We start from the raw sequence: 12,696 nt of genomic DNA on the forward strand, positions 1-12,696 counted from the left end.
CCGTCGCTCATGTCGCCATGCGATTGAAAGTTTTAATCGCATGGCGACAGTCGCCGCCGCAACTGTCGCTAGTCCGCGTGAGTACGCGGACTAGCGACAGCAACCTCCATTAAAGTATATGGAGCTTCCGGCGGAGGGAGGAGGAACGTCGGCGACAGCTTCCGCCTCGCCGCTGGTCCCTCTTCCGCGTGTGTACGCGGAGGGACCTGGCGAGGAGCTGTCGCCGGCCTGTCGCCCACGCGCTCACGTGTGCTGGCGACAGGCAACATTTGCAGCCCGTGAGTACGGGCCATAAGAGGCGCCCTAGGGACCCCAACACCTTAATCTCTTGTTGTCTGGCTTGCAGTCACCGCCATGTATCCCTTTTTCTTATTTCTCTCTGCTTCAAACACAGAAGGGAATGATAGCTGAGTGAGTTGTGCACCCCCTCCTACACTGCGCCATGAGGCTGGAGCCTCTCTCGCCTCTGCCTCAGCCCGGCCCTGCTTAGAACAGCAATAGTCCTCTCCTCATACCTGTAAGTAGTAGGGAATTGCATTTAGTCTCAAATATCAGAACACTCACCTGGAGCTCAAACCAAGTGCCAGATGGGGAAGATGAGACGGGTTGTGTCCCTCTGTGGGCAGAAAGGGGAAGAACATTTTACTGCATCTGGGTAAAGCCTCAGAGCAATTGCTCAGTTTGTTGGGTTTGCTTGGAACTTGATCAAGTAGATAATTGTGCCCTACTCCATAGGAGAGGGATATTGTTGACTGTAATTTTAGTCAGCATTGTACATTGGGCCACATTTAATGTATGTATGTATTGTTTTATCAGTTCAGTTACACTTTAACACCATCCAGTAATGTTGATGACGTGTTTGTAGCGATTTTTGTACTTAAAGTGGAATGCCTCTTTAAGCCCGGACTAACTCTTAGCAAAGAACTGCAGGGTAGCAGATTAAAAATGATTCTATGTATTAATCCCGTTTAGTCACACTCTGCATGAAGTGTGATAAACATATTCCAGGATGCTGTGAAAGTGAGTCTGCCATGGTACTGCATTTCCTTACAAGAGTGCTTTTCAATCTAGTCTAAAGAAGGCATGATCTGATCCTCAAACTCGACCTAGCTCCCCACACTTCCATTGTACCCTACACTCAAATATTTCACTCTGCATTGATCCGGGGAGCAAGATTGTTCTTTTTAGAATTCAGATAACTGATTTTTCAAGGTTAAACAATATTGTTGCTTTAAATTCAGCTTCAAAAGTAACCTTAGAGGAATATGGAGACTGCCCTCTTTACTTCCTTTTAAAAATGCTAGTCGCCTGGCTGTCATGTACCTTTTGATCCAGTAATTTCATAGTCAGTCACCTGTCTCTTTCAGGCAATCTGTATCTGGGATTCAGAAAGTATTTGAGGCAGAGGGTCAGCACCACAGCCAGACAAATGGCACCAACAAAAGGGAGGCAGTAGTGGCTCTTCATATACTCCTTTTCAGTTCAGGTTTGTTTTATAGGATAAGTGCACTTATGACGTGCTGGTAACAGAATGCCAGCCCGCAGGTACGGAGTACCTGTTCCCCATCACCTCACATTAAAACTCTCAGATATGGGTTGACCTAGCCTTTGGAAAAGATAGGTATTCCATTGTTTCTATACTTGCTATCACCCCATCCTGGCTGCAAGGTCTTTGCAGTAGAAAGCAGAAAGCCTCTTTATTAAAATGAATAGAGGAGTTATCTGCTCAAGAACAACAACGCCTAGCGGATGGAGGGGCAGTGACACTTCAGCTAAATTACCAAAAATCTTAACTTTCTAGAGAAGACCACCTGTGTTGGAACAGATTACTTAGGATCTCCCTCCAGGACCCGGAAGAGGAGGGAGGGGGTGCAGGGGGCATGAGAAGGGCATTTTGCAGAACTATACATTGTAAATACAGGTGCCCTTTAAGTCCTCTTTTATTTTGCATTTGTCTGCATTTCTGCATCAGAGAGTAAGCCTGTTTATGTTTTGGGGTTATCAAAACTTTAAGAGTATAGCTGCTGCCATTGCTGGCTTTCTTTCCAAATTTCCTTTTGCCTGTTTTCTGGGTTGGTACTCTGCCTCCAACACCCTCAGATTCACTAACTTAGGAAAAGGTCTGCAAACCAGGTCTACTGTCATGCTGACATCGCCGGCTGTACACTAAAAATGCTCCAAAATAACAGCATTTGTTTTCCAAAGCCAATAAAGGGGCAGTTTCGATATGTCTCGGTTCAGGTTTTCTTAAAGGGTACATGAAGGGACATGTAGTCTAATAAGGTAAATATATATTTATAGTACCAATCCTGCTTAAAAATAACCTGTAGTCCTTTTTCCACTGCAAAGGCTAATTATTCAGTGCTATAAATTGCAATTTCTAGTGGGCCCCAGGCCTGAGAAACAGCGGATTGCTCGCAAGAGCTCACCATTTTAAATCTTCAAACCTAGATTTTAAACGCTAAATCGAAGTAATCCTAAATGGGGCTCCTCTGGATCCCATATTCTTATTTCTATGGATACAAATGTTTTCTCTCAGTAGTTTATCTTCACTTCAGGTTCACTTTAAGCCTTCCCTGATGTTCTAGGTGTCTGGGTATAAAGAGGTTAAGTTTGCACGGATTCTTCTGGTATCTGATTTAGTAGCTGTTAAGCTTGCTGTGATCTTCTAGGTGTCTGATTCTCTGTCTGATTTCAGGCATAAAGCCTGCTTTGATTCTGCAGGTCTCTGGGTCTAGAGAGGTTAAACCTGCTCTGATTCTTTGGGTATCTGGTTCTAGAGAGATTCCTCCTGCCCTTGTTCTGCAGGTGTCTTGATCTCACGAGGTTAAGCTTGCACTCTCTCATTTCCTGCATCCTCAGATGCTCCTGGTTCACTATTTTTAGAACCTCTATTTCCATTTGTCACATTAACTCTTTCTCTGCAGGAAAGGCCTAGGGAACATACTTAGCTCACAGATGCCTCAGAGTACAAGGGTCATGTAGTCTGTAGGGCACAATTAAAGTAAGTGGTTTCCTTAGAGGAAAAAAAATCCTCAAAATTGTGAGAAGCGTGACTCTTTTAGAAGGCTGCATGTAATGTTAATTGCCTGTTGACTATATTGGAACCTATATATTTGAGCCATCTCTAGAGACGCACATCTAGGAGACCTTGGACTATATTATTTACTGTACTTTTACATTAAGGTGTTTGTGTTATTGCTCTGTAAAGTGTACATTTATAAGAACAGAATAACTACTAGTGTATTTAATGTAATGTAATGTTTAAAAGACAAATATGTCACAGCAGGTTGGCCTGAACTCTCGTTAGCCATCAGGGTACAGTGCTGCTGATCATGGGAAGTGTAGTCCTATGTTCAGCAGGCATTTGGTGCTGGAGGTTGTTAGAATTACTATCAGTAGTCCAGCTAGGAAAATAAAATAAGGCTAGAATTATGTCATCATTTATTTAAAGCAACAGTATAGGGTCATAAATGAATATAGAACCCACTGATTTGATCTAGTCCTGTCACATAAAGTGTTTTGGCTTTTCTGAATTTTGAGTTGAAATTATTGGATACAAGATCTGTGCTCCTGCTTTATCAGCTACAATGTGCTCCAGGTGTAGACAAGAACCTGAGTTTCCTGTGACATCACATCCGCAGCAGTGTTCTCCCCAGGCTCTTTTAGCCGGGTGCTCCACCCGGCTAGTTTTGGTGAGCACCTGGCTGTCATCAGCTCACCTCCTCCTATGCTGTAAGCAGAGTTTCACACAGAAGCACCAGCCCTGCATTCTCTCATCTCGCCCCACCCGACTACTTTTTCCTGCCACCCAACTACTTTTTCATGCCACCCGGCTGGACAGTGTGATCTTTTCTTCATACTGTGTGGTGTCATGGGTAGAATAAAAGTGTGTGTGTGTATCATATGTGTCAGTATAGCTGTCTCTCACTGTGTGGTGATATTTTGTGCTGCATTTTTTCACAGGGGTGAGGAGGTCCTTTGCTTGCAATATAGTTTTGTTAGTTACATAAAATCAATAAGCCACGATATACCGTAATAAAGAGCAATGTGAAAAAAACACTGTTCTTGAAAGAGATCTGCTCTTCTTGTTGTTAGCTGCTCGCTAGATCTATCTACTCCCTCATCTAAAGGTTTTAGTAAACCGAGATGCTTCACAGAGCAGCATATCCTGGCCACATGTACACAGCAGACACTTTGCACCTTCTCTCCCCCCCTCCCCCCCCCCCCCCCCCCAAAAAAAAATAAAACAAGCCAGTGGGGAGTCGCTGAACATTTCTGTGTGAGCCTCAAGCAGGCTGTATTGTGGTTCGGGAGGACAGGCCTTTGGTTGCCCAGCTATTTTCACTGTTGCATGAAGTAGCCATAAGGAGGAAGTTTACAGCTCGAATGGTTAATGAGGCTGGTCATCACGGTGATCCAATAGGAAGTCTTTGGAAAAGTATTAAAGTATTAAAGCTGATTACAGAAGAGTTGGTGATGCTGTATAAATAACAACTTCAAAGAGTTGCGCTTTCAGTATCTGGCTACATGATTTGCTTCAATACTTCGATTAGTTTGAGTTTGAGTGTGACAAATGCATTTGTGATGATTAGGAACTATCTCCAGGGATGGTTTGGGCATTGGATCTCCATTTTGGCTAGATGCTTTGGGATTGTCTTGTTTATCGGTATGTGGTGCTGTTTTGTCAGCAGCTTCAGTGTCTAACTTTACCTTTAGTGTCTTTCCTAACCTTAAGCTCTTCCTTAAAGTGGACCCGAACTCTTGCTCAGGACAAAAGGAGAACCTAGAGAAATGCACCCTGCATGTATTTAGAGAGTTTAGCCCAGGCATGGGCAAACTTGGCCCTCCAGCTGTAAAGAAACTACAAATCCCACAATGCATTTGCCTTTATGAGTCATGACTGTGGCTGTCAGACTCCTGCAATGCATTGTGGGACTTGTAGTTCCTCAACAGCTGGAGGGCCAGGTTTGCCCATGCCTGGTTTAGCCTGTCTAATTCCCCCTCATCTGTGATTAGTCACAAGTTGTCATTCGATCGATTAAGATGTGTCAGCTGACTGCTACGGCAGAGACCTAATTGGTAAAAACAGGGTGGTAACAAATATGTCTGATTCCATGAAACCGGGATGTAGACACGTTGCAGATTTATTGTAAGATTTGTAGCAGCTGTAACAATGAAATGCTTTTCTTTAAAGGTTATTATGATGTTGCGTATCTTTTTTTTTTTTTTTTTTTTTTTTTTTTAGCAGAGAGTGAGTTTTGAGTTCAGGTCCTGCTTTAAAGAGGAACTCCAGTGAAAATAATGTAATAAAAAAGTGCTTGATTTTTAGAATAGTTATGTATAAATGATTTAGTCAGTGTTTGCTCATTGTAAAATCTTTCCTCTCCCTGATTTACATTCTGACATTTATCACATGGCGACATTTTGACTGCTGGCAGGTGATGTCACTGGAAAGAGATGCTGCTTGCATTTTTGGCAGTTGGAAACAGCTGTTATTTCTCACAATGCAATAAGGCTCCCACAGTGTGATGTCAGTACCTCAGGGCTGTGAGGTGCTGACATCATACTGTGGGAGGGGTTTCACCACAAAATCAGCAATACAGAGCCCCCTGATAATCTGTTTGAGAAAAGGAATAGATTAATCTTCATAGAATTCATGTAAAAGGGAGTATCAGCTACTGATTGGGATGAAGTTCAATTCTTGGTTACGGTTTCTCTTTAAATGGAAGCCCCCTTTTTGGTACCTACCCTACGGGCTAGAAAAAAGCATGTGTTAATGTTACAATGTTACAACCCTTACAATTTAACTCCACTTTTGTTGAGAAATAAGAAATCTCTTCATTCCAGCTTTACATATTGCTAGGATTATTTCCAAACCTTATTTTAAACTGTGTTCCTTGATTCTTAGCACTAAAACAGTGGCCCCTTCATCATGATCCAAGGATGATTTGTTAACTTGGAATTGTCCTGCCAGTCGCTTGCTTAGTGCAGTTGTTTTAAACAGCTAACAAGACCTTCTGCTCCGTGTGGCTGATTACTTGTGCAGGAATGGGAAATCTTGGCTGCCTGTACTAGAACACAAAGTGAAGGTTCCAGGCAAGAAAATACGTGTAGTTTTGTGGTTATGGTTGTTTTTTAGACTTCATAGCTGGTTGACAAATGAATAGGCATGTTCTTTTCACTTGTATTGCATTTGATAATCGCCAAGCACTAATTGCCTGTTAGTTCCAGCGTTGGGCCCAAGTATGGGAGTATAATTTTGGACCCCTGTAGCGGTTCCTGCAGAGAGACAATGTTTGCCCTATTTCTATGAAAGCAGTATCAGAATAAATTTCTTATACCTACAACAACCTGAAGCGAGTACCAGTCTCCTAAACAGACCACCTGCTGCAGTGTACTTCCTAAAGCCATCAGCTGCTCCTGTTAACTCAATTTTCATTATTTTTCCATGGAGTCTTGTTTCCATATTATAGGGTGTGCACATCTCCCTTATTTTATTGTTTGTCCATTGTTTGTTGATGATGAATAAAGCTTTCTTCTCCTCATTGGATTGCTCTGTGTTCTCATTCTCTCTACATGCATTTTCTTGTGCCCAGTGTTGTTTGTTTACTGTCTATACTTGCTATTGTGGGGTTGTTTATCAGATTAGTGCAGTGAGCATTGCACTGCTGCAATAACCCATAGCAACCAATCACATTATTCCTTTGTTGTCAGTTTAACAGAAACGGCAAAGAAAGATGATTGCTGATTGGCTGCTGTAGCTTACTGTGCTTTGTAGATTGCCTACTGCATTATTAAATAAGCTAGAGTGTCTTTTCTCTCTCCTGTTTGCCTTGTGCTTTTTTTAACCACGTTTTCCCTTTTTTTTTCTATTGCCAGAGTCTCGACATACCACAACGCCACACCTCTCTGATGCCCCCACCTCTATCTGGATTGAGTTAGTAAGTAGATTAAAGATGTGGATTTGCATGTGATTGAAGTGGGACGCTGCAGTTCAGTGATTCCCACGCTGAACCATGCAGGCACTAGCACCGTCCGCCCATTCCGACATGCCATCACTGCCCCCCCCCCTCCTCTCTCCCCTCCTTTACAGAAGCATTGCTAATGCCAGCACACCACAGACTTGCCCTACTATAGCAGACACAAGCCCTAGGATAGTGCAGCAGAGTCGCTGGCACACAAACCCGTGCTTCCAAATATAAAACTGCATTGTTGTGGAGCTCAGATCCTAATCTGTTATCTGGATATCATTGGACTGGCAGCCTTCCATCCCCCGTGACTTTATCTGTTGTGTTTTCTTGTAATGGATGCAGAGTTCCTAGAGCTTCTCAGGTTTAATCTGCTGCTAGCTAAAGTGCGGAGGAGGGATTGAGGGTGGCTCGTATGAAAATGCTGGCTGGTTAAAGTAGTAGAACGCATAACACCTAAAGGAGCAAAATAGTCTTCTGACCTGCAACTTTTTATTAGTGTTACTATTGAGTGACGCCACTTAATCATGTTGCTTTTTGTTCCTATTAATGGCTTCATTGTCTTTATTATGTTAAAAGGGAATCTGAAATGAAAGTAAACTTATGATTCAATGAATTCTATGTGTAGTACAGCTAAGAACTAGAACATTAGTAGCAAAGGTATTAGCCTCGTATTGTTTCCAGTACAGGAAGAGTTAAGAAACTTCAGCTGTTATCTATGCGAAAGAGCTTCTCTGAGCTCTCCGACCAAACTTGGGTATAGTGCTATTTCCTGAAGCACTTATACATCAAAGAAACAGTGAAAGACAGTTTCAGAAAAGATTTTACTGCAGGGAAGCTCTGCTCTGTTTCAAAGTTTAAAATACAGAGTGTAGCTTGTAAACTGAAAATATAAGAGAATGATGTAATGTAATTAAAAAAAAAACTATATAACTGAAAATAAAAATGGGACTTTTCTTTGCTACTAATGTTCTATTATTCATCCGTACTATACATACAATTCATTATATCATAATACAATATACAATACAATAACATTTCTATAGCGCTTTTCTCCCATAGGACTCAAAGCGCTTAGGCTCTCTCAGATTCAGTAGTTAGTAGGATGAAGTATTCACACAACAAAAGTTATATTTCTGCAAATGCCAGACTGAACAGGTGGGTTTTCAGTCTGGATTTAAACACATCCAGGGATGGGGCTGTCCTGATCTGTTGAGGTAAGGAGTTCCAAAACATAGGGGCAGCATGACAGAAGGCTCTGGGACCAAAAGTTTCCAAGTGGACTCTGGGTATAACTAGATTATTAGAACCTGTGGATCTGAGAATGCAGGGATTGCTACGCAGCTGTAACACATCTTTCAAGTATCCAGGGCCTAGATTATTCAGGGATTTAAATGTCAGTAGGCCGATCTTGAATAGGACCCTCCATTCTATAGGTAGCCAGTGAAGGGAATGCAGGACTGGCATTATGTGGCAGTGACGGGGTTGGTTGGTTAGCAGTCTGGCAGCAGTATTCTGTATCAGCTGTAGGCGGTACAAGACCTTTTTTGGAAGGCCAGTGTAGAGAGCATTGCAGTAGTCCAGTCGGGATGTGATGAAGGCGTGGACTAAGGTTGGCAGATCTTCTGGGGGTATGAGGTGCTTGATTTTTGCAATGTTCTTCAGGTGAAAATAGGATGATTTCACCACCGCAGAGATTTGAGTTCTGAAGTTTAAATCCCCATCAATTAGAACTCCCAGGCTACGCACATGATCAGAGCTGCGTAGATCCGTGCCTCCTATTCCCAGTGGTGAAGACTGCAAGTTAAGTTGTTTTGTTATCATGCTCTGCCCTCCAATCAGAAGGATTTCAGTTTTGTCTGCATTTAGTTTCAGCCAGTTGTCATTCATCCATTGCTGTAGTTCACGTAAGCAGGCGTTTATAGTTAGAGTTGGGTCTGTCACACCAGGCTTGAAGGAAAGATATAGTTGGGTGTCGTCTGCGTAGCAGTGGTATGTCAGGCCATGTTTTTGGATTAGTTTTCCCAATGGTAGCATGTAAATCGTGAAAAGCAGGGGAGAGAGGATTGAGCCCTGGGGCACCCCATACCTAAGTGTTACAGGGGTGGACAGGAAGGGCCCCATAGACACTTTGTGGGTTCTGCCACTCAAGAAGGATTGGAACCACTGAAGTACTATGCCATCAATGCCGCAGTATTCCTGTAGCCTGTTTATCAAGATGTCATGGTCAACTGTGTCAAAGGCTGCAGAAAGGTCTAGCAGTATGAGGATCGAGCACTCTCATAAAAGTTTTTTTCGCTTCAATGTCCCTTTAAATAGAGTTTGTGATAGTGACGTGTTGTAATAGCAGACTGCATTAATCAAGATGGAGGAGTGCTTGTAGGGGGGGTTGCACATAGTTACGTACATGTGTTTCATTTGTTCTAGTTTTGGGTGACAGCGTAGTGTGAGTACAGTGGAGATCTCTGCCATCCACCAAGCTTGTTAACACTTAGCCTAACACCTTAGTTCCCAATGATGCAGTCAGACACCCCCTGCAAGCGACCTTCCCTCTCCACTGCACACCTCAGACTGCTCGGCACAGAGCTCAGCAGTGTATCTGTACGGCAATTATTAGTGAACAGTTACCCATATAATCATGAGCAATTCTGATGTCTCTAAATAGCTGAAAGCCCAGTCCAGGCTCATGTTTTAATGCATATTTTGTAGAATAAATCCATTTCCAGTGCATAAAGTTTTGTAGATTGCATATAAACCCATTTGCATTATTAATGATTTATTATTTTGCTGGCAGGGTTTGCAGAACTGTCTTCCTGTGCCAATGGTAGCTGCAGCTTGGTTAGTCTGAACCGCTGTCTGTGAGATCTGCAAACTCCGCCAGGCAATTTAACAGCATGTACAGACATGCTGCGTGGCTTCTAGTCAAGCAGGGTGTACTGCTGTATGTAGAGGGGAGGTGGAGGACACGCAGACAGCTTCATGTAACGGTAGGCATCAGATGAGAGCAATCCATCCAGGTAAATTGCTGGAGGAGAGGTCAGTGAAGTTAGGGGGAAACTCTACCCACTTTACATTTCTGTTTGAAAAGATAAGGCACAACCTTTTGGCTAAAGAAATGTGTGTTTCTAGCTTTAGGTGTAGAGGAGAATGATCAGTGTAGGTCTAGGATTCGCTTGGGAGTTATGGAAAGGATAGGGGATTCACAGTATTATGTGTGCTTGCGTTTCAGGACTAAGATTCTTTGCTGATATTATACTATCAAGCAGCAGAATGTTCAGCAGCTGGCCAGGGTCTCATCCAAAATGGGATATGGAATTTCAATAGTATTAAAATTAACAAACACTGTCTATACATTTTGGAGCATGCCGGGTCCTTAATCATGCTTCTGAAATGTATAAACCTTGTTAGCGTCTATTCTGTTGAAATAAAGTGCAGTATTCCCCGCTCAAATCAACTACAAACAGCGCAGGAGATTGCAGCGCCGCCATAGGCCGTAATGGGAATTGTGGCTGAATCGGCGCCTATGCAGTTATTTTGTTACTACGCCGCCGGGACTTTTGCAGGAGCAGGGTGAGCCATTTATCAGCTTTACCCAAATTTCCCAGTGGCTTCATTATATGTATATCCCCCCCCCCCCCCCACTGGCCTGATTCTTCTGCTGTTTGCTATGCTGCTTGGGGGAGGTTCTAATTGTGTAAGGCAAGGTAAAGGTAGCATTAGAAGGTAGGTAGCTGGGCTTCTTCATCTTTAATATTATATGGACGGCTGTATCCTGCGCCCAAGTCTCCCGGCGGTGATTTAATTTGTACGCCATAGATGTTGCGGTAGGTTTACATACTGTGTTTAAAGTGAACCAGAGGGGGGAGTGATATGGAGGTTGATATATTTATTTCCTTTTAAGCAATACCAGTTGCCTGGCTGTCCTGCTGACCCCCTGCCTCTAATACTTTGAGCCATTAAGAATATGTTTAATAAAACCAAGAGCAGTGCCAATTGGAAATAATGGAAGTTGTGCGAGAAGTTTGCCCACTTCTTCTCAGACAAAGTCTCCTCCATACGATCAGCCATTCAATTCACAGCCCCAGATCCCATGCAGAGCCATATAACAGGTGCAAAAATAGCCTACCACCATGGTCTGATTTTAAGGTAATCACTGAAAAAGACATCTTGGATATCCTCTCAAACCTTCGCCAGACTACCTGCGATCTGGCCCCTGGCCCCACTAAGTTCATGTTGAAATGCCCTGAACTATTTACACCGGCATTCCACAAAATAGTCAACGGCTCCTTACAAGAAGGGTGGTTTCCCTCTACTCTGAAAGAAGCAATCGTCCGGCCTCTACTCAAGAGACCATCCTTAGACCCAGATGCTCTAAACAGCTACAGACCTGTCTCAAACCTCCCCTTTCTGGGAAAAGTTATTGAAAAGGCTGTCTACCTCCAACTTGAAGCCAGGCTCTCCAGAAACAACATCCTTGACCCTCTTCAATCTGGCTTCAGGAAATATCACAGCTGTGAAACAGCCCTCACCCAGATTTGCAATGATCTGCTCATTGCAAGAGACAAGGGTCAATGTTCCATCCTGATTTTGCTCGACCTCTCAGCGGCTTTTGACACAGTCGATCATGAAATCTTGCTCAACAGGCTACAAGAGTACTGTGGCATAGTTGGTATTGTTCTCCAGTGGTTCAACTCCTTCCTGGCTGGCAGAACACAAAGGGTAGCTTTAGGGCCCTTCCTCTCCAACCCTGTACCACTAAAATACGGTGTACCTCAGGGCGCAATATTATCCCCTTTACTTTTCACCATATACATGCTGCCACTTGGAGATATCATACAAAAACATGGCCTGACATATCATTGCTATGCTGATGACAATCAGCTATATTTGTCATTCAAACCTGACGTCACAGACCCTACTCCACAAATAAACGCATGCTTAGCTGAGCTTCAGGAGTGGATGAATAATAATTGGCTAAAACTTAATGCTGACAAAACTGAGGTTTTTGTTATTGAGGGCCAGGGCTCAACAGCAAAGCAGCCCCAGTCTCAACCAACACCGCTAAGAATAGGGAGCTCAGACCTGAACAACTCAGACTGTGTGCGCAGCCTGGGAGTACTGATTGCTGGGAAATTAAGCTTCAGGAATCAAATCTCAGCTGTTGTGAAACATTCCTTCTTTCACCTAAGGAATATTGCAAGGATTAAACCCTTAATTCCTTCAGAGGATCTTCCAACCCTAGTTCATGCCTTCGTCACATCAAGGTTAGACTACTGCAACGTCCTCTACACAGGCCTGCATAAGAAAGACTTACGCCGCCTGCAATTAGTACAGAATGCCGCCGCAAGGCTGTTAACGAGCCAACCCCGCCATTGCCACATAACACCAACCCTGTTCTCACTCCACTGGCTACCGATAAAATGGAGAATTCTGTTTAAGATTGGCTTACTGACATTCAAATCCTTGCACAATCTGGGCCCTGGATACCTGAAGGACTTGTTGCAACTGCATAACACCCCCCACAATCTTAGATCAAAAAGACGTAACACCTTGGTCACCCGCAGAGTCCACCTCAAAACCTTTGGAGAAAGAGCCTTTTGTCATGCTGCCCCTACACTTTGGAACTCCCTGCCACACCCAATAAGGACAGCTCCATCCCTGGAAGCATTTAAGTCTAAACTGAAAACCTACCTTTTCAGCCTGGCATTCATGAACATCTGACTAT

The 12,696-nt window shown here is 43.4% G+C and overlaps 1 protein-coding gene across 21 annotated transcripts in view; it reads left to right on the forward strand.

Moving 5' to 3' along the window:
* Positions 1–12,696, forward strand: part of THRA (thyroid hormone receptor alpha) — a 1,122,562-nt gene that overhangs the window by 841,300 nt on the left and 268,566 nt on the right. For all 21 annotated transcript variants that reach the window (XM_068262452.1, XM_068262453.1, XM_068262433.1 and 18 more), the window contains one exon: positions 6,883–6,944. The gene's annotated coding sequence lies outside the window, so the exon portion shown is untranslated. The remainder of the gene's footprint in view (positions 1–6,882; positions 6,945–12,696) is intronic.

This window comes from Hyperolius riggenbachi, chromosome 12 (genome assembly GCF_040937935.1).
Source record: "Hyperolius riggenbachi isolate aHypRig1 chromosome 12, aHypRig1.pri, whole genome shotgun sequence".
NCBI classification, from domain to species: Eukaryota; Metazoa; Chordata; class Amphibia; order Anura; family Hyperoliidae; genus Hyperolius; species Hyperolius riggenbachi.